Raw genomic sequence first — 19,017 nt, forward strand, 5'->3', positions numbered from 1 at the left:
TGAATCAGAATGTCTGAGTCACAATTTCAGTTAACGAACAGAGACTCCCCCCGCCCCGACAAACTGGTAAATCAGCCTTCAATTACGCAGAATTCACCCGGTCTTAAAAGTATAATCCATCCGTATTTGATTTACAAACAGAAAATTCCTTAATCCACTTGCCCTTGTTTGAACCGGGTTTGATAACTCAGTTATGACTATCTTCTTCACTCTGTGGCACACATCACATAGTTATTCTTGGAGAGATACAGTCACTGACGCAACCATGAACCGCTAATTACAAGCTGCTGACATTCTGCTTGTCTATGCAGCTTTGAAGTTCTACGACTGTTCCCTCTCATGTGCTTGCTCAGTTTCAATCCACCCCCCCCCCCCATCTCGCCACTCTGAGCCCTTCTGGATTCACTTGTGGACTCTCTGGAGAAAGCGGTAAGATCAGATTCTCCAGCTTGCTGGCTCTCCACCCCCTCCCGGCACGCCATGCCCCCAGATCTACAGTGGGGAAGTACAGTAATGAGATCCCCACCCAACCCCGCCCGCAGGAATGCATCAACAGCTGGCCAAACATAATCCAACACACAGAGCTGCCTTTGTAGAAATAGTAACAAACAGTGGAAAGGCCAGACAGGCGTCCCAGAAGAGCTCCCCATGACAACTGGGAAAACTCCTCCTCCCCAGGTTTGAGCGGACTCCACGGAGCTGGGGTCAGACCAGCACGGCTCACTCATCTGAGTCCAAAACCAGCCTCAAGCACCTCCCCCAAACTCCGCGGAGGCGACTCCGAGGTCACTCGCCTCTCTACACTGCAAGTTGGATGCACGCTTCCTCCACGCGGACTGTGGCCGCTCTAAACGCCGCATGTCACGCGCCCTTCGGAACGCAGCGCCACCGACTCCCAAATCTCACCAACAGCATCCCGCACCTGTGCCTTAACCGTGTAGCTGGGAGCTGGGAGGACCGCTACTCTTCCTTAGAAAAGGTTTTTTTTTGTTTTTTTTTTTTTTTTTTAATTATACGCTGATCCTGGAATTCTAAAACATGTAAATAGAACACCGCATTCGTGTCTATCGAACGTTTTAGCATCTGAAGCCTGTGGTAGCCAGCTGGTCCCGAAGTCATCTGGGATACATTTATTTTGATTAAATTGATCAGATTTCTATTTACAGGATAGAATCTTTTCCCCATACTGAATACAGCTGTGTTTACAGGGATTTGGAGGAGAAGAAGAAAACAAAACCCCGCAATCAGCCCTAGCAAAGCGCAGAGCACTCAGAGCTCCAAGGAGTTAACGCTGAGGGGTCTTGCTTTCACATTAACAAGAAAATTCTGCATGCAGCTGCTTTGGCCATCGTCTCTAGCTAGTCAGGAAATGGGTGTTGAGCTGAAGCTGAAAATACAAGCTGCAATCAAGCCCGGTCCAGCCAAGTGACAGACTTCCTGTGTAAAATGGTCAGAAATCTTTCTTTTCATGTCTCTACATGCATGCACATGCATTTAAAGCCATGCTGCTAGGCTGCGATTCTCTCTGGGGACACGGTTCAGTCACCTAGCCCATCAGTTTCTGCCTTGACAGCACAGGGGATGGCCAGACTACAATTTACAGTTCCTCCATCCATGTGCCGGGTTATAAATTATGCCCTCCTCTCTAGAACGGGAATGCAGACCAAGCGGCAGACGACCAAGCGGCATCCGGCACCTCCTCTTGCCTTTCACGCGCTCCCCTCACTGCCTCTCTCCAGCTCTGCCTCGCCGGGCAGACGCAGCCGATACCTGGTTCATCCATCTTCGGCTCTACTCAGGTAAAATGCCGCCGCATCTCGGCGTGGCTCGCCACCCCCCTCCCACCCAGACTAATCCCTGGGAGCAGCCCCGAGCTGGGTGCCCACGGCAGGAGGGGGGAGCTGCTGTCGCCCCGGCCCCGCGGAGGACCCGGCGGGCACGGGACGTGTTGCTAACTCCCCGTCCCTGGGCCTCGGCGTCCGCTCTGTCCGTCCCACCCCGGGCCTTGTGCAGCTTCAGCCTCTTCCAGCCGCGAGGGGCCCCGGCCAGAGCTCCGGAGCAGGTCCTCCTTGGGCGCTGTGCAGACCGCCGCTCCGGGTTCAGATGCACCTGCACCCTGGCGAAGCCGAGGCGGGGACACTGCAGGCGCAGCTCAGGTAACCAGGGAGGCTCGGCGTGCCCACAGAGATGCAGCCCTGGGGCTGGGAGAGCAAGGACGGTCTGGCTTCGGAAGAGGAGGAAAAAAAAAAAAAAAGAAAAAGAAAAAGAAAGAAAGAAACACAAAACAGCGCAGCTCGGTGCCTGCGGGAGTAGGAAAAAAAAAAAAAAAACAGACACAAACCATTAAAAAAAAAAAAAATGAACGAAAACCAAATTTCCAAAAATAAAAAAAATAAAAAGGAATACAGACATCAGGGTACTTCGTGCGACTTTTATTTCTGACGTTTGTCGGTTTATTGGCCGCCCCGCCCCCTCCAAAATCTCTTCTGTCCCCGAACCACTAGTGTCCATGAGTGCCGAGTCACAAAGGCTCTTGCTCCAAAGTGCTGCAGCCCCGGCATCACATGAGAAGCCACATGACAAGTGGAGACGGCTGCTGATGTGGTCAACTATTTCACCGAGGCGGGGGTGGGGGGGAGTAGGAGGGAGACAAATCTCGAGTGAGACATGCCCCTCTCGCCCTGCCACGGGGAAATCTCCTCACGAGAACAATGAGAAGAAGGCATCTCGGAAGAAACGCTCGTGAATGCATGTGTACTTCATACACGCACGCCTGCACAGACCACAGAGGCCAGGGATGCTTGAAGACATTTGCAGGATGCTGTACCACAGACACTAGCTGGATGGCAGCAATATTATTTCTAGTTTGTATTAGTCAAAGCTGATTCCACTTAAGTGGATTCCTGAAAAGCACACACCACATCTTCATAGCATGATCAGGCTTGGGAAACCAATTCTATTATCTCTCCCTGCAATCTGTATCTGAACCTGCATTCTGAATAATTTATTTTTAGACTAATAAGATGCTTGCCAAGACCGCTGCTTTTCTTCGGCGAGTGGCGCAGGCAATATTCACCCATGTGGGAAAAGCCTGTCCCTTTGTAGGGAGAAGAGGCGAGACGGTTTCCATCATCCCCCCCGCCCAAAAATGCAATTTCTTCTTTAAAGGCACACAGACACGTAACCATCAAGTTCTCCCACAAGTAATCATTAAAAACAAGGGAAATGTTTCTGCTTCATTGAATTGACATGCCTCTTACTTGCAGTTTGGCATCTCATGCTGGCAAATGGTGGTGATATTTTTCTAACGCTGTTCATGGCTACAGCTAGAGCCCTTAAGCCACACGGATATTGCTACTTCTCAGCAGGGCGAGAGCAAACAATTGCTTTCTAGAGAAGGGCTGCCCTGCCAGGTATGTTTTAATAGTTACAATACGGCATGGAGGAAGGAGATGGCCTCAGGGTCTTGTAGGTTCCCTCACTTATGAAAAAAGTTGCCTATTTGGGACATCGTGCCGATGATGTGAGAAGTAGGTCTGTTTAGAAAAACTGATCACGCCGGCTAACTAGCACCACAGAATCCTCCAATGAGTGGCAAGAGTGTCTACAACAGGACTTAGTCGATAGTGCAGATATCAAGGAAAGAGACCGTTCAAGCTGCCCTTGCCAGGCTCCAATTGTGTGAGGGTGTCAGGGACCGTTCCAAACACCGAGAGGCCAGGGATGAGCCATATGGGCATGGTCCCTGCCATCACGGGCTCAACGTCTAGTAACTACAAATATTCCAAAGTTACCAGGAAGACAGACAGGGGCACTTTTGCACTCTTCCCTCATCATCATTCTCTAAGAACTCCCAAGTCCTGTGGATTCTTTCCTTACAGACTCCCCCTGAATTTAAGATTTCCTCTCCATTCCCCATTGCCAGAGTGTAAGCTCAGGCACTCATGCCCTCACACTCAACAAGCTTCTGTCTGGTCTCTTTTTGCATTCCAGAACGTTTGGCGGCCTGTCACCCAACGAATCCTACTCAGCCACCATATCGGTGACATCCAGAACCCTTCCACACATGGTCTGTGCGTGGCCCCTTTGTATCACCACCTTCCTCTGCTACCAGTGAAGACACCTTGTTACCCGACTATACATTATCGGTTTTGTATAGACTACTCCGTTCCTGAGCATCCAAACACGTCACCCATTGAATCAGGGAAAATGTACTAATTTGGGCCTACCGCTGTTAATAACGAGGCAAAAAGCACTGGAAAGGAAGCAAAGCCCCATGAGGCACTCCCCTTGCCCTCAGAGAACATATCGTCTGTGGAATCTGTGGTATGTATTCTATGGGTCCTAACCATGCACTATCTTGCACTGCCAGCTACCTGTTCAAATTTGAGTTCCTTTAAAAAAATAATAAAAATAGTGTGAATCTGCCCGCTAAATGAGCATCAGGTAAGTAGGGCCAGAGAAAGGAAAGATGACCTCTACCTAGATGCTGGGAAGGGACCGCAGAGAACCCCGAGATGTGCCGTGAGCCGTGAGATGTCTGGAGGGGTGCAGTTGAGGCGTGGGTCCAAACAGACACTGCAAGACCGATCACGCAAGCGCGTCTCCTGCACACGTTTTACATACGTGAACCCACTTCATCTTAACAATCCTAGGAGGGATGTGTTGCTCTTTTCAGTGATCTAGAACAGAAACACCAAAGAGAAAGGAAGGAAGTCGTCCAGGACCGCACAGGGAGGGAGTGGCTGGTCTGGGCCCTGAGCACACCGTCTTCGCCCCCTTGCCGGACTCGGCACTGGATGAACGGTGGGAGGGAAACCAGCCTGGTGAGAAGACACAGCCAAGGCGCAGGGTGCCCGAAAGGATCGATTCGGTGCAAGGAGGCTGTTAGTTTTCGTAGCAGTGGGACTGTCCTGAGAACAAGCCAAGAGAACAACCCAGTCGTAGGACACGGGGCCGGGTATAGCCACAGGTGAGACGGAAAGGGGACGGGGGAGCTTGGGTAGAAGGAGAATAATAAAGAGTTTCCCGCAATAGAATCACTATATGGGGACAGTGCCCGAACTCTGACAGCGGCCAAAGAAAAATCGAGATGGATTCTGGAGGCTTTATGGAGAAAGAAATGACGTTGCCGAAGTGCTCGCGGAGAACGAGGAGAACGATGGTGGCCACGCTGACTGCACGTGTTTTTAAGCCTGGCCAGAGAAAGGAGCAGGTCCCTGTGTGCAGGAGCCGTGTCATTAATCTGTTTCCCCAGTAGCGAGCACAACGCTGGATGCGTTTTTACAAAATGATGAATGAGCAAATGAAAGTCACAGAGGTAGAAATGGGAAAATCAGAAGCAGTGCTCCGCATGGGAAAAAACTCTACAGAGAACTCCGTGTTTCATAGGACATGCACGGGGCAAGGTCCATCATGAGATTCCATACAGAGAGGTGGACTTTATTTTCTCCTACCGCCGTTGGCCCAGATTTTCGAGGGCACGTTCCCCCACCACACGCCTCAGATCTACTTTTTGGGCCCCCTTAGATGAGGCGGCGCTCCCTCCGGCCTCTCCGGCCACCCCCATCTTTGCCCACCAGCCGCACACCGATGTCATCCACGGCTAGCTCGTGATACAGATGCCACACACACCAAGGCAAGAAAATACGTGTGTGAACATATTTTACCATTCTCTTATTTATTTTTTTTTTATGTAGCAAAGGGAAAAAACAAAGGGAAGTTGATCAGCCTTCTCACACAATCTTAGCTAACCAGAATACTAAATTAACGAACGTACCTCATTTCGTAGGCAGTTAATGGAGGTTAATATGACATACTGCCTCTGGCTCTGCAAGTAAAAAAGGGTGTTATTGCCTCATATTATAGCTGGGGAAAAAAAAGTGTTAATAATCTTTCTCATCAGCAGTAAAGAATTGGGCTTTTAATACCTAGATATATTTTAGTAAAAGGCTAGTATATCATCTCTAAGTGGAGTTCAAGAGCAATGTTAGATAGAACTAGGGCATTTCAAGAGCCTGCTTACACTAGAGACAAAAAAAAAAAAAAAAGAAAGGAAAGGAAAGAGAAGAAAAGAAAAGAAAAATAAATTACATCCAACGTCAAATTTATTGCTGCATTCTTGAAGGAAAAATATTTTTAAAAAATGGCGAATTTATGCTGGACATGTTTTTATTTGTATTGCTTCAGATCACTTCTAATAATTAATCCTTAAATGTTAAAAAAAAAAACCTTGGATCTTGCAAATGAGTGATTTTGAGTAAACGGGGAACATGTGAGAAGGTCACTGTGTTATTCAGTGACAGTCACACATGTGTTATGCGCACCTACTAATGTAAGATGGCGTGTAAAGCACAGGAGTGGTGTAAAATGCATGAATGAAGTCTAGGTGCGGAAAGAGCTTACCAGTAACTTTACCCGGGAAGACACTTCCCATCCCTTGACAAAGGGGACCTATTGCTTTGGATGACAGTAAACAATAGCAGAGGTTAGTAAAAAAATAAACAACATAAATAATAATTATTATTATTATCATGATTATAGAGATGCCTTCTTGAGCGGGAATCAACCCCACCAGGCCACTTTGAGGTCTCAGCATAACAAAAAAGGAAGAAAGAAAAAGAAATAGCTTGCATGATATGAATATTCAATTAGTGTTACTCATAAGTCCCATAAGTGAATAAGAACATTACGCTTTAGCTTTGCAATCCTGGGACATATAAATGATGCAGTCATGATAATGTAGAGAAAGGAAGGATCTTGCAGGCTTACTTAGTAGTGTGCTAGAGGGCGGAAAATTGCATGCCATGTTTTCGAACTTCCCCCAAATGGATACTGAATTAAGATGAGCTCTTCACAAAGCAGAATGACAAAGTGACTAATTGCTGGCTGCTGGCAGACCACGGATTTCCCCTCCTTCTGTTACCCGGTGTCATTACCCTGTCCCATTTTACAGGGGCCAAGTGGCAATTTTAAGGTGGAAGGGACTGTTTGTTCACCTGTGAGTGGTTTGACCTTAGACTCTGCAGAGCACTGTCAGGAAGTCGGTCTTTCCATGCTCTTTACAGTAAACAAAGACAGTGTGGCTGGGCTCCAAATGTTACAGAAGGTCAGGGACCAAACTGCCTCAAAGACAAAGACCGCTTCCAGAAATTGAAACACAAAATAGATGTAAAGCACCAGCAACATTCCAAACCGCGCTCCTGTCCATTCTCAGTGTTTGGTTCAGACAATGTGACACATACCCAGCATCGGGGCATAATAGAAACAGAATCATAAAACCCCAGGTGCTGGAAAGCACCTTAAAGGTCATCGGGTCCAACTGCAGCTCTGAATTGTGAATGTTGCCCTTTAAAAATATCTCCTCCACGTAACCATCCTGGCTCCCACGGGCACCTCCAGGGACTGAAAAATGCAGTGCCCTGGGAGGGAGGCAGACCATCCCATCTCCTGACTGCAACAGCCTGATTATTTAAAAGCCCTGAGCCAAAAGGTCTGATTCCATGTTAGGGAAACCCTGGCTGTAGCTCCTGTTTCCTGGCCCTCGAATGAGAAGTTGGAGGGCTCGAGTCTCAAAAGTTTTCCACGTGATGGTCCTGCAAATATTAGAGGCAATCTATCATCGCCCGCTCAGACTCTCCTTTTCTACAAAGAATATATACGGTTTCCTTAACCACTGCTCTGTGACACTACTCGATTCAAAATCCCCTTCCCAGCCTATGAGTTCAGTTTCTTGGCAGCTCTGGGAATGATGCACACGTGGAGCAGAATACCGAATCCCAGGATGTGGACACACAACGTAAACGGTACCGTCACCTCCCTTATTCTTGAAGAACAGATCCAGCAGAGCATAACCTGCCTTCGCTTTCCTGGTGGACACATCAAACTGGTGACTCTCTGGGCTCCCCTGTGCCTTCGTGCATATGGGTTCCACCTAAATCACAATGTTGCCATCGCCGGATGGGGACTTTGTGAATTATTTGACCTTTTATGTTGTTTGGGGTGAGTACATATAAGAATCTATAGTATTAAAAAAAACAAACAAACATACAAAGCTAAGGCGGAGTAGCAAACCAGCCCTGAAGGACACAGGAATGTATGTATAAATATAGAGACCTCTTCCAGGAGAAGACAGAACCCCCAGGGAAGGCATCAATTCTGAGAAGGCGGTGGGTACACCTTCTGTTTTTCCTCTATCACAACAGCGCCGCATTGAGGGAACTGCCTCCGTGGTATGGAACAGCTCGGCCTGGCAGGAAGAACACCGCACCAGCTGTCAAAAGCTCTAGATTGTGGTGTCCATGTGTAGTCAGGGATCTCTTTGCTGTATGACCACAGGTGAGCAGTTAGCGGTTTTCCAACCCCAGTTTCTTCCGATGCAAAGTACGAACCCCAACAATATGCACCCTGAGCTGCCCAGCATCAGAACAGCTAATGGTTGTGTGGAATTTTAATTAGATGTCTAAAATACGTTAATACAATGGCATAAATAAAATGCTGACCCTTGGATAACGCTGCCCATAGACTTTCACGTTAAATGGTTTCAAAACATGTGAACGGCGCACGGACGCATCTAAAAGGTCCTCTGTTCACAGTTGTTTTTAGAAGATATGCCAATTAGTTACATGAGGGAAGCCAGAATGGGGGCCCTGCCATCTTTACCCTCTGATAAAAATAATGGTTTTCAATAGGTGAGCCAATTACGGAGATTCTTAGGGTAGGGAACGAAATAAATGTCATAATGTGATATCATCACTTTTCCATAATCCAAATGTCTTCGTAAAATGTCTTTAATTAACTCTACAGAGAGAACCTTTAGGTTGAAAAGATCCACTTTCTTTCTCATTTTTTTAACTAGAGCCATGACAACACTGTTGCTCAATGTCAATCAGCAGTTGTCACAATGGGAACACAGTCCACATCCTTAGTTAGGAGAGAGATGGATGGCAAACAGTGACAAGAGAAGACCCGCTCATCACCTGGAGAGCTCACGCAGGGTAGAAGGAACTCCATCGCAAGGTTCTAAGACGCATCCAACCCTCCTAACGTTAACGTCAGAATAGCTGACCTTTTCGCTACGTAGGTGATTAGACTATGCAATTTTTCTCTTAGATCAAAGAACTAAAACTAAAAAATGAGAAAGGTGGGCTTGATTTTCTCAAAAGTGGAGCCCACGGTGGACCCAGCCTTTCTCTGTGCCTGCCTCTTCACTGCCCCCGGCCCCAGGTCACCGCCAGGGAGTCAGCAGAGTTCTCTGGACCCTGGCCTTACGAGGCGAGGGTCACGCAGCACACCAGGGAGCCGGAATGAGAAGTCCGGGCTGTGCCACGCACCTGTCGTCCAGACCCAGGCAGCGCTGGGGGCGGGGACCGACGCCCTTTGATATTATCTGCTTGCAAAATATCCCTAGGTGGCAAACTGTTAGGTAATTAAGTGCCTAACAGCATCGGATCTGAACACAAGTTGTAAACACGTCAGCCTACCGTCACCTACAGCGACTCTACGACGAAATGACCTAGGTCACAGGTGACCACATCTCCATCCCAGCAGTGAAGCAGCCCTTCTAGAGGACGCTTTAAAGTCAGCAAATGGCCATGCTGAGGATGCCAAATGCACACAGGTGTCTCGCTGGCCGCGACAGTCATGAAGCTCTCTCAAGCGACAGAGGAAGCAGGAATCTGCCCCAGACATTCAGTTAGACCGAGCGCCTCGCCGGAGCGCGCGATGGCCTTTTCTGCAGGTCAGCGACACAGCCTCACGGGGTCTGCATGAAAGTAAAAACACCGACGGGGAGAAAAGCGCACCGGGACCAGAAAGACGAGACGCTGGTTTGTTCCTCCGTTTGCCTGAATGCGCGGTTTATGTAGACTCTATCCCCTAAGGGAAAAACTTCAATTATGCTTTTTAAAAATACTCTCGAGGGGCGCCTGGGTGGCGCAGTCGGTTAAGCGTCCGACTTCAGCCAGGTCACGATCTCGCGGTCCGTGAGTTCGAGCCCCGCGTCGGGCTCTGGGCTGATGGCTCAGAGCCTGGAGCCTGTTTCCGATTCTGTGTCTCCCTCTCTCTCTCTCTGCCCCTCCCCCGTTCATGCTCTGTCTCTCTCTGTCCCAAAAATAAAATAAAACGTTGAAAAAAAAGAAAAAAAATAAAAATACTCTCAAAATGTGAGACGTTCTGTGAGTTTTTTTTAAGCAAACCGAAGCTCGATGTTTCACTTTTCCGTGAAAATGATTCCGTTTACATTAAACACTGGTTCCCGATACTCTGCCTCTCTAGTACCCCCACATTTTATATGTAGGTGGATATTGTGTGTATATATTTTACGAAGATTATAAAGTTACTAAATTTACATAATTATGCAAGTATATGAAATTATATAAATATATAGAAAGATGGCCTTAAATTTAACAGAGTTGGCTCTCATTTTTGAGGCTCTAAAAAACAAAGATTTGCTATTAATGAGGATACTCAAAAGCATAATTTTCACAGAATATGAAGACAATAACGAAATAGTTTTTCAACGTTTATAAATTGATTCAAGTGTAGCAATTCTCAGGACTCCTTTCAGGGGACAAATTTAGTTATATGGGTATATTAAAAAGATAATTTTGGGGCATCTGGGTGGCTCATAGTCAGCTGAGCACCGGATTTTGGCTCAGGTCACGATCTTGAGGTCCGTGAGTTTGAGCCCCACGTCAGGCTTTGTGCCGACAGCTCAGAACCTGGAGCCCGCTTTGGATTCTCTGTCTCCCTCTCTCTCTCTGCCCCTCCCCTGCTCCCGCTCTGTCTCTCTCTCAAAACTAAACATTAAAAAAAATTTCAATGTTAAAAAAAAAGATAATCTTATTAGTTTGAAGTTACTGAGGTTGAAATGGGCCTCATCTATCGGTAAGATTATCTCATGCAGTAAATGTTGTGGAACTTTTGGAAAAGAAGAATTCTAATAATACTGAACACTTAATTATTACTTAATACATGGTAGGCAGTGCCGTGAGCACTCTACATTTAACCCTCACTAGGAAACTTAGGAATTAGGCACTAATCTTCTCTCCATGTTAAAGATGAGGAAACAGCAGTAAGTGAGAAGTTAAGTAACTCGGCCAGGGCCACACAGCTAATAGATGGGAAAGCAGGCTACACATTCAGGCAGTTGGGCCCCAGAGTCCATTACTCTGCCTGTAGATCTTCCTTCTCTCTCCTACCTGACTCCAAACATACCCAATACAAAACCAGGGCAGATCCCACTCTTGGGTCTGCACAGCACTTCGTGTTATTAGGAAATCATCATATGTCAAAATGCAAGGAAGAAAACGTAACACTTCGAATGACATGTTTATGCTGGTGAAAACTATCCCAATGACATTCTATAGAGTTTTTAAAGTGATTAAAGGGGTGCCTGGGTTGCTCAGTCGGTCAAGCATCCAAGTCTTGGTTTTAGCTCAGGTCATGATCTCACGGTTCATGGGACTGAGCCGTGTGTCGCATTCTGGGCCGACAGTGTGGAGCTGACTTGAGATTCTCTCTCTCCCTGTGTCTGCCCCTCCCCTGTGCTCACTCTCTCTCTCATACAAAATGAATAAACTTAAAAACACCAATTAAAGCAGGGCACAAAAGTTGCGAAGCCTACTCCTACCACACAGGGACTACAAACACATGTGAATGGATAAATCAGCACGTCGAGCGGAGACATGGCGGGCAGCAGTCCAGAGCCTGCCAGAAGGGGCTAAAGAGAGAAGGTGAGGCAGTTCAGCCCAATTAATAACCATTCTGATGACAGCGAGCCTATATTAAGCATTCGTCACATGGAACCAGGCACTCCAGAGGAGCTCTAGAAAAACTGTAATCTGACTTTTACAACTCTACCAGTCTACTATTATTCTCATTTTACAGATGAGAAAACTGAGCCCCACAGAGATTAACTTCCTCAAAATGAAACAGCTGACAACTGAGGTAAGATTTGCACCTTGCTCTATGGGACTCTAAAGCTTGTACTCGAGACTAGTCATACTACTGATAGATCAAGTTCAAAGCGTCATCTAAAGGAAAACAAATCGGCAAGGATGTCTGAGCCAACAGCTCACACCCCAGGTCTCTGCGTCCCGGAGAACGACACCTTTGAGAGCACTGGGTTCACAGGATCGCAGATCTCTGCTCCTTGCTCTGTGGTTATGAGTTTCAGCCCTGTGCCTGCTGAGCAGAGTTGCAATCAGAATTGCCTGGGTCATTTTGGAGCCAAACAAAATTAGCCGCTGCAAAGACCTCTGGGAATTAATCAGAGTAAATAAACCCATGACCGTATAGCACGAGCCCTGATAAAGTCTGAAAACAGGGAACTTGGACCATCAGAGAAAAATGACCAAGACGTATACGGGAAGTGAAATAAACAAGGACAAGCTGTAGGATAGAGCCACATCTGCGAGGGGGTAGGTCTGACGGGCCACAGACAACAAGATGGCAAATTCTAGGTAATAAGAAACGTTGATGCAATGGAAGAACCACCTGTTTTATGTAAAGCTCCAAATAACCAGATCACAGTGGACAGCCACTCAAATAATGCCTTCATAATACAGAGTATGATTGAGAATAACTCAATTCACAGGGAGCTTACGGCGGCGGGTACTAGATAGCCTGTCAGGAAAAACAGAACGATAATTACAGAAAAGAATCATCTCCTCAGAAAAACAAAACTCATCAAACGAAGTTTGTAAAGCCTGTCTTACAGACACGTTGTCTGGACTCATGCTCTCAAAAATGCTGCTGTTTCTTTTTTTTTTCCATTTTGTGCCAATTCGTTTAGTTAATTTAGTGGTTTTATCCTGTTATTTCTAAGATGGGTATACCCATAGCATCTCACAACCTTTACAATTTCTTAAAGAACCATAAGAAATTCAGAATCCAAAAGGGCATAATTATTTCCCCCAAAGAAAACAATGACGAAATGATTTCTGTGTCTGTCGTAGAAAAATCACCCTTATGACAGTCACATCAAAAAATCTAAACTCAGGATGGCTGGGTGGCTCGGTCGGTAAACCGTCCGACTTTGACTCCGGTCACGATCTCATGGTTCCTGAGTTTGAGCCCCGCATCGGGCTCTGTACTGACATCTCAGAGCCTGGAGCCTGCTTTGGATTCTGTGTCTCCCCCTCTCTCTGCCTATCCCCTGCTCATGCTCTGTCTTTCAAAAATAAAACTTAAAAATTTTTTTTAAAAAATAAGAAAAAATAAACTCCAGTCAACTGGAATTCTTGATCAAACACGAATAAAATTGATAAGCAAATTTCATTAAAATATCACTGAGATTAAATCAAAAGACTTTATCACAGAATAAATTTTTTAATTTTTTAAATTTTAGGATAGTTTTGGATGTATTTGAAAAGTGCAAAAGGTCACACAGAGTCCACGATTATCAACATCTTGTGTTTGTCACAAATGAACAACAGATGTAGTATTAGTAACTGAAGTCATATGTTATTTGAATTTCCTCAGTTTTCACGTAATATCCTTTTTCTGTTCCAGTATCCCATCCAGGATATTTCATTACATTTGTCATGTGTCCTTACATGCCTCTGGGTTACAAGCTTCTCAGACTGGCCCCGTTGTTTATGATCTCGTGTACTGCTCAGGCATCACCTAGATTCCCTTCAATTTTGGTCGACTGGGCCTTTTTGCCTTGCAGTCTGATTGGGGTTTACAGGTTTGGGGGAGGAAACCCACAGAGGTGAAGTGTCACTGCCGTCCTTGCCAGATTACATCAAGGCTGCATGCCACCAACATGCCTTGACCTACGGACATGAAGCTTGGTCATCGGGCTGTGGTAGTGTCCACCATGTTTTTCCACCATAAAGCTTCTCTTCCTCCACCCCACCCCCCGGCCCTGCGGCCCACACTGTGCTTTCCGGAAGGAAGGAAGTCACTACGTGCATCCTGAACTAAGAGGTAGGGAGTTAGAGCCCACCTTTTTGTGGACAGAATATCAACACCAGTTGTTTGGAATTCTTCTGCAGGGGATAACAGTCTCTTCTCTCCCAGTGACTTACTTATTCGATCATTTTCCTATTAATATCAACTCATGGATACTTATTTTATAGCTAGAGTTATAAGGCAACACTATCACAATCAAGAAATTTTGAGGGGTGCCTGGATGGCTCAGTCAGTTAAGTGTCCATCTCTCAGTTCCAGCTAGGGTTGTGATCTCACACTTTAGGAAATCAAGCCCCACTTCGGGCTCTGTTTGCTGGAAGCAAAGAGCCTGCTTGGGATTTTCCTTCTTTCCTCTCTCTCTGCCCCTCCCCCATTTGCTCACCCTCTCGCTCTCTCAAAATAAATAAACCTTAAAACAAGTTTTGAAAGGAGATTTATTGAAGTTCACTGACAAAGATGGGCCTGTCACTTTTGGTCTCTGGGCCAGGGAAAGGTTGTAGGTAGAGGCAACTATTTGGAGGTCACGAGCACCTTGAAGATTAAGATGCCGGGGATTTGCAGGAAGAAAAAAAAGAGACGTACCCCTTTGTTCCAGGGGACTTTCTCACTTTATTTCTGATATAGGCAGAACAAAATTCATTACATAGTCAGTGTCTTCAAAGTTCACGTGACTTGGTTATTGAAATTCTTCAGACAGATGCAGACTCAACACCCCTCTCCCTCAGAAATAACTTTGGTGATACAAGTAGGCGTCACACAATCCAACATACCGACCCTATTTGTCTCCCTACACATTTAGAACTGTAAAAAACACCTGCATTTTGAGAACTATTTAGGGTCCCGGGTAGCTCAGTGCACTGAGCGCCCAACTCTTGATTTTGGCTGAGATCATGATCCCAAGGTTGTAGGATCAAGCCTTGCATCAGGCTTTGTGCTGAGTGTGGAACCTGCTTAGGATTCTCTCTCTCCTGCCCCTCTCCCACACTCTCACGGAGTCTCTCTAAAAAATTAAAAAAGCACAAAATTTTTAAATACTAAAATAAAAACTTTAAAATATTGGTAGTATAACAACTGAAGGTATAGAATATAATTGGAAGGTAGAAGAATATAGTACATATTTTCTTTGAGAGAGAGAGACAGCTCACGAGCAGAGAGGGACATGGGGAGAGAGAGACTCCCAAGCAGGCACCCTGCCCAGCACAGAGCCCGACGTGGGGCTTGATCTGACAACTGTGAGATCATGACCTCAACCAAAATCAAGAGTCAGACAATTAACAAAATGAGCCACTCAGGCGCCCCTTAGATACTTACTACATACCATTCATCAGCACTAAGTAACTTCAGGCATAAAACACAGGACAAAACTCCATAATAAAGAAAAAGTACACGAAAGCTGTCGCACAGAAGGACAAAGAACACCATGTAGACTAGAAGGAAATCAAGACGACAAATGTAGGTTTCATTCTTTCAATAAATACAGAGCACCTGCAATCAGTCAGGAAAGTGGGTGCCCAATGCTGAGAAAAAACAGTCACCAATTTTGGCCTCACATAGTCTGTTAGGAAATAACAAAGGCGCTATGGAACGTGCGCAGGAAAGGGTAACGCAGAAGTCCTGGCTCTCAAACCTGCACATTTTCCCAATCTTCAGGAGCGGTCCTTGGCCTGGCATCTGAGACATGACCTCGGAGTCCTTGGTGCGTCACATCAGGGGAGTGTCTTGGTACGCCTGAGGCCTCGGGCCACACCAAACAACTTATGTTAACAATAGGACTTATGGTGAGCGATCACCTGGTCTGGTAAGCCTGAAGCTCTGGACCACACTATAAATCTGACCTCTGGGGGCTGCAAATGAAGTAGATCAGGTTCTGAATGCCTATGCAGCTGACCATCCCCCCCCCCGCCCCCCCCCACACACACACACACAAACCTGCACACCAAGGCTCAAGTGAACTTCCCTTGTGGGCAACACAGGGTTTTGTTGCGGAGAGAACAGCGTGCTGCTGACGGAAGTGTTGCGCGTGTGTCCATTGGGAAAGGGCAACTGGCAGCTGGTGCCCGGTCTCTCCTGGATTCCACCTAGCCACCTTTTCCCTTTGTGGATTTTCAGCCGTGACCTTTCACTGTAATAACCGGAACCACTAGTAGAACAGCTTTCTTAAGTCCTGTCTTCGTGACAAATCCTTGGGCCTAAAGGTGGTCTTGGGAACCCCCAACTTTCGACTCTAATAACAAATTGATGCACATACTCTGAAGGTGAAGAGCCGAATATATGGGAGCTTCTCACATAGTCTGAATTAGATTAGGAGGTCAGAGAAGGCTTCCCGAAGAAGTGACATCTGAGTGGAGATTCAAGGGATGCACAAAAACATATGAGGAAACGGGGCAGGAGTGGGAAGAGCTTTCTGGCAGGGGAAACCGCGTGCACAAAACCTTCTGGCGGGAGAAAGTAAACCGTGTGGAAGCAGCTGAAAGTGGATGGGTGTGACAGGAGCACAGGGAACAGAAGGCATGGGTGAAGGACTAGCGAGGCCTCAGAGGCAGGGACTGGTCGACCATGCAAAGGAATTGGGTCATTATCCTAAGAGTAATGAGAAGCTATGTAAAGGCTTGAAACAAAGGGGAGATCAACAGGGTGGCCTTCTGAAGTCATAATTCTTCCGACAGGGTGGAGAATTTACCAGAGGTGATGAGCAGACAGAGTGAAAACATGGAGATCTCTTACTATAATAGTCAAGATGAGAAATGGTAGGATCTCCACCTGGGGTGGCAGCTTTAATAGGAATTTGGTAGGTCAAATTGACAAGGCTTCGTGATAAATTGGCAAGAGAGACGAGAGAGACCCGGGGGGTGAAATCTCCTATTCTGGCTTGTGTAAATGAGGGACGGCTGAGCTACGCACTGGGGCAGGAAACACTAGGAGTGCTCACACATTTCTGTCTGTGGAGGAAGCACCAGAATAATTATGCAGTTGATCATGGATACGTGGAGTCTGATGGGTCTTTAGAGCTAAAAGTGGACACCTTTATAAACACCTGAATACATACGTATGCAGAGGATATAAAATTAGGTTTTATTCACAAATTATAACTGCAGCTGTGCATCCAAGAGGCATCTACTATTTGCCAGGCACAGCTTTAAGCACTTTATATGCGTGGACTCATTTTACCTTCACAACCACCACATGAAGCAGATATTCTAATGATCCTTATTTGACCTATGAAGAAACTATTAGACAGTTAAAGCTGTTTGCCTAAGTCATACAACTGGGACATAACCCCAGGTACTCTTGCCCTGTCATACTAAGCCGCCTCTCATAGTAAGCCAAGGAAGGGGATGAGACTAATTTTGGAGGTAGTCGGCTGTACAACAGAAGAGAGGTTTTGAGGGTACCATTATCTAAAACCTGATTAATTGCAGAGGCAACTGAAAATGTAAATGTGAAGAAAAAGAGGACATTAAAGTACCCTAGAAGTTCGTGTTCCAAGGGAGCTCTTAAAGAGTTTACTAAGATGACGACCATGGGATCAACAAGAGAAGGTCATTGTAAACTTAGGAGAAGCTGTTTTCATGGAAGAATGAAGGTAGAGCTACACTAGGTTGGTCCTAGAAGGTAAGGAAATGAAGAGCCATGATTTCAACCAATCCAGCCGAAAAGAGGAAGAAAGCAAGCAATATCTATAGGCTATGGAGTCCAGGAAGGGTGGGTTGTTTGTGTGTGAAATGAGAGCACTTTAAGATTGAAAGTCAACGGAAAGGACCCAGTTGAGAGGGAGTCCTTGACTATACAGGCCAGAAAAGGGTACAATGACAGTGTAAGCTCCTTCTGTACTCAGGATGGGACAGATGCAAAACAAACATATTCACGTACGTGGAGGCAGAGCCAGGCAGTGAAAGGATACCTTCATAGAATGTTACAGAAACTAGTAACAGATCCAGGCCCAGTCTGCTCTCATACAATTCATGTTGGTCTCTTCATCTTTCTTTTGCTATCTCCACCTTCTTTTAGTGCTCCATGCACTATATTCTTCTCACTGGAGATACTTCACACATGCTGCTCTTTTAACTGAGAATGTTCTACCCTGTGCCCAATGCCCCATCTCTTCATCCAGTTTCTAGCCTGGTAAAGATGATCAATAAATACTTGTTGAAGGGATGCGGTGTGTTCAAAACACTGTCTGAAACAGCGAGCCCTCTGAAACACATGATTTGGGATATTTGTTTGAGTGGGATTCTGCCTTTGATTACCAATATAGTATTTTTACATACATACATTTGAATCATATTTCAGATTCCACTCACGAATAGAATCTAGAAAAAATGAACAAACAAAACCAGAATCAGAGCTATAAATACAGACAATAAACTGATGGTTGCCAGAGGGGAGCAGGCTGGAGGACTGGGCAAATGGGTGATGGGGAGTAAGTGATACAGGCCTCCAGTTATGGAATGAGTAAGTCATGCAAATAAAAAGCAGAGCTTCAAGAATACAGTCCATGATACATACTAGTGATGTAAGGGGACAGATGGTAGCTATGCTTGTGGTGAACACAGCATAATGGATAAAGTTGGCAAATCACTAAATTGTAAACTTGAAACTAGCCTAACATTATGTGTTAACTGTACTCAAATCACAAAAAAATTTTAATCATATTTTAAGAACATATTGAAGTGTACTAGGCATCCTGACTTTATACCTTTAGCCATATATATGCAATATAGGTTTTTAAATATATATTTAAAAAATATATATATATATATAATAAAAAATGTATACACACACACACACACACACATATTTTTTAAGTAATCTCTACACCCAACGTGGGACTCAAACTCATAACCCCGGGATCAAGAGTCACATGATCTACTGACTGAACCAGCCAAGCCCCCCTTTAGCTATATGTTTAGATCCAGACTCCTATTCATCACTCCCACCAATACAGAAACATATACCTATGCCATTTTATCAATAAAAGTATTTTCAAACACATACAGGCCTCTACTCAGCATGTCAATGAATTCTCTACTAAGCAAGCAATGTAGCAAGCCAAATTCTAACCACAATGTCAATCTGTTAACTTTTAATGAGATGTGC

The 19,017-nt window shown here is 45.7% G+C and overlaps 1 long non-coding RNA gene across 1 annotated transcript; it reads left to right on the forward strand.

Moving 5' to 3' along the window:
• Positions 1-409: 409 nt before the first annotated feature.
• On the forward strand, positions 410-6,257 carry LOC123607961. Its single transcript, XR_006717007.1, has 2 exons — positions 410-1,799; positions 3,994-6,257. It is a non-coding gene; the product is annotated as an uncharacterized LOC123607961 (long non-coding RNA).
• The last annotated feature ends 12,760 nt before the right edge of the window (positions 6,258-19,017 follow it).

The sequence above is a fragment of the Leopardus geoffroyi genome, chromosome B2 (assembly GCF_018350155.1).
Source record: "Leopardus geoffroyi isolate Oge1 chromosome B2, O.geoffroyi_Oge1_pat1.0, whole genome shotgun sequence".
NCBI classification, from domain to species: domain Eukaryota; kingdom Metazoa; phylum Chordata; class Mammalia; order Carnivora; family Felidae; genus Leopardus; species Leopardus geoffroyi.